This window comes from Cornus florida, unplaced genomic scaffold, assembly GCF_030987335.1.
Source record: "Cornus florida cultivar Cherokee Brave unplaced genomic scaffold, ASM3098733v1 CherokeeBrave_3.0.0_Hap2_Chr04, whole genome shotgun sequence".
Taxonomy (NCBI): domain Eukaryota; kingdom Viridiplantae; phylum Streptophyta; class Magnoliopsida; order Cornales; family Cornaceae; genus Cornus; species Cornus florida.
Genome location: NW_026775574.1, coordinates 88,300,319 through 88,304,405, shown reverse-complemented (window position 1 = coordinate 88,304,405; position 4,087 = coordinate 88,300,319).

The window sequence follows — 4,087 nt, the reverse complement described above, 5'->3', positions numbered from 1 at the left end:
AATCTTTAGTCTTCTCTCTGTATAGGTTCGTTTGGATTGGCTTTTTGAAAGCTGCTTTTGGCTTTTAGAACTCAAAAGCCATTTTTTACCGTGTTTGGATTACAAAGCTGAAGAGCTTCAAGCAATATAACCTGCTTTATAAAAATGCATAAATTAACAAACATGACAATCAAACAAGTTGCTTTATAAAAATAAAAACATAACAGTGAATAGGGCATAATAAAAAAAACAATGTTTAAAAATATTATTTTTATACATTTAACCTGTTTTAAACTTTCAAGATGACAATCATTGTCTTTGAAATAACAATGTTTAAAAGCATAAGAAAAATATATGAAATAGCAGAGAGAATATGAAATGATGGAACGAGAATAAGACTATAAGAGTGAATCAAGAGTCAATTACTAGTGAAAGAAGTTCAAGAATCACGAGCCCAACACTTAATAGCAGAGAGAAAATTGAGAAATTACAATCAGAATATGAAAAGTTATTCATTCATTTATTTCTTTATTAATAAATAAGTATTATTAAATATTAAGTATATTGTTATATTATTTGATTTTTACCTATAAAGGACAGAGTTTACTTAATTAAATTAAATTGATTACTTTTTGACATAATTAACCTTATTTGGGTTATTTAAGTTGGGGAATCGAAATTTCTCCAGATTCACACTAAATTCGTGAATTTATTGTCAAAAGTCGTCGAATTCTTGAACAAAATACGTGATTTTACCTTACACAATTCGTCAATTTGAACTTTAAAAACAAGTGAATTCTTAAATTGAATTCGCGAATTCAAAATTATGAATTCGTGAATTCAAAAGTACGAGAGTATGAATTTTTGGCGAATTCGTTCTCAAAGCGCCAATTTGCGCGCGAAGCAATGGAGCGCCAGTGGTTGTGGTTTGAGCAAATTATGTGACTTAGGTTTTAACTTGCTAGACGGAAGTGATACCGCAGAACTCTAGTGGATCCAAAACATGGCTATGCAGGTCTGGCAATGAAATATCTTAATGGTCTTAAATCCCAGTTTTTTTTGTTCTTATACCTTTCTGGACCTTTTTTTTTTTTCCTTATTAAGGTCAATTTTATTTTAGGCTCAGTTTGGTAGAGTGGAAATGGGAGGAAAGGGAAGGGAATGAGATGGAGGGTAATTGAAAAATTGTGTTTGGGTAAAATTGGTGGAAGAAAAGGAAAGGAGAGGGAAGGGTTTGGAGGGTTATGTATAGCCTTGTACAATGATTTGCTTAACCTCCCAAAAATGGGAGGAAATGGAAGGAAAGGGAAGGCAATGGCTATGTAATATTTGTAATGCCAATTTTACCCTCAAAGTAATATACATACAAGTTACATACGCAGTTGCAGAAAGAATGAGAGACGGCGAGCCAGCGGTTGAAGCTTGCGAACGGCAAACCCGAACTGGAATAGCGACGATGGAAACTGAAAGATATGGGTTTTGATTTTCTGAACAATCTGAAATGATATAGGGTTTTGAATTTTTGATTCTTGCAGACAGAAAGATAAACTGAAATATATGGATTTGGGTTTTGAACTTCTGATTCTTGCATATAGAAAGATAAACTGAAATATATGGGTTTGGATTCTTGCAAACAAAAAGATAAACTGAAATATATGGGTTTGGGTTTTGAACTTCTGATTCTTGTAGACAGCGAGAGAGAGAGAGAGAGAGAGAAGGGGCAAGTTCAGAGTTGAGACGAGAATAGAGATGAAGGCCAGAGATTGGGGAGGCTGAAATGATTTACCCTAAATGTTTTCTTTCTTTTCTTGTGGCTCATTAGGTATAGGAGACTCTCTCTCTCTCTCTCTCTATATATATATATATATATATATATATAATAAAGATGGAGGCTGAGATTGGTGAGGCTGAAATGATTTGGCCTAATTTTTTTTTTTTCTTTTCTTGTATATATATATATATATATATATATATATATATATATTAATATATAAAAGGGTATAATAGTCCATTTATTAAAATAATTCACTTTCCTTTCTTTCCCTTTCTTTTCTCAAACATCATTATTATCCTTCCCTTTCTTTTCCTTCATTAACCAACCAAACACGATAGGGGGTTAAAATTACCCTTCCCTTCCCTTTCCCTCATAACTAATGTTGTTCCCCCTCCCCCTCCCCCCTTTTCAAACCCACCGCACCAAATATACCCGTAATGATTTCTGTTTTCTGATGAAGCACCACATGTGGATCTTAACCCATATCACCTGAAAATATTTGTGTTGGGCTTCATGGGTTGAAGTCCAAATTTAAGTTACCTCGGGCCAGCCCAATTTATCCCCAAGTTGGGTTGAGGTTGGGCTTGGGTTGAGCCAGCCCAATTTCCCACAGACGGCGTCAAAGTGTAGGTGCAGATTTTTACACCAGAACACTTAAGAAAAAATACAGAAAAAATGAACAAGGAAGTACGACTAAATTTAAACGAGTTTGACAATAAAAGAAATATAATTGGAATTCGATGCCTTTCTCTTCTTATTCATTCTTGATTTATATGTTTTTACAGAGCTTTATAAGGAGCTGTTATAGGAAGTTTTCAGACGTGGGCATTCATGGTCCCTTGTCATTTCCTTCATGGTGGGCGTTACGAAATTTTTGAATGCGCTTGCTGTTTGGCTTGTTCTTGGCTTGTGTTCTATTGAATGGGTTATGCTCTCTCGAATGGGCTGACTTGGCCCTCTCAAGGTCCTTCATGTTGGGCTTCCAAACCATGTTGAGCTTTTGGACTAGTTACTCTAGAAATGGGCTTTCTTATTCTGTGGACGCGTGGTGTACTGCGATTGGGGTGAAAATTTCCCTCCACAATATATGTATATCATATGCATAGCTATATAGAGTAAAATTAGATTTGTTTATTTGTTCGATTTGATCTAAATAGAATATTGTCTTAGGTCTTATCAGATTTGATCTTAGTGATCAGTTTTACTTTTGATCAATATGAGACTAACTGATTCTCAGAGCACTTAGAGCCATACTAATGTGGTACATATCTACTGTTTATAATGCATTTTCCAATTCTACATATACGATTTGTCTTCAGAGCTGGTAAAACATTCCGTTGCATGCTTCTAAAATTTCACTGTTAATTTGTTTGCTTTTTAATTGATTCTCCTTGGCTGTTTTGAACATGTTTTACTTTGCTCAATAATTTCTTTCTTCATGGATTTTCAAATTACATAGAAGTTTAATTTTGTAAGCATGTTTTGTGGTCCTATTTGTATTTGGCTTGATTCTATGAATGGTTCTTCTCTTCTTTTTTCTTTTTCCAGATAAATGTTTTTCAATGAATTTGCTTCTAATTTTTATTTGTTTTTATCCTGAGGAAATGTTTGTCAATGTTCATAAAGATATATGTCAAATGGATTAAAACACACTTAAATGGATCAAAATTGTTATATACCTTCTTTTCTTTTTTCTTTTTTTTTTTTTGAATGCTCAAATAAATCATGTGTCTATTGATCATATGAAGAGAACATCGAATGAAAAGTTCGGTTTAGTAGGAAGGAAAGAAGAGCGGTAGAGGGAAGATAGGAAGGAAGAAACAAGACTTCATTCGTTTGGTAGAAGGGAGACAAGGAGAGAAGAGAAAAGAGGATAGATGACTTATCCTTCGCGCTTCACAAATTTTCATCCCTCCAAATTTGGACGGAAGGCCGGAGGGAAGAGAAGCAAGACTCTTATGGAAATTTTAAATTACGATACTACCTTTTATAATTATTAGCTAGATAAACTCACTTTAGTAATCTCCCTCCTCCCAAACGAAGTAAGGTATTGCCTCCTTCCATTCTTTTCCATCTAACCAAACAAAATGAAGGTTAGTGATCAGAAAAAGACATTATGAGGCGAAAAGTTTCCCACATGCTGTACATTGGAACCAAACTCTTTGGCCCATTTACTCCATGCGAGATAAATAAGAAAGGATTATATGATCCTTCCTTTCTCTTCCATCAACCAAACAAAAAGAAGGAAGTATGTTATCCTTTCTCTAGGGATGTCTAGTCCATCTCTTCTTCTCTATTCTGTCTAATTTTCTCCCTTCCTACCAGCGGAGCATT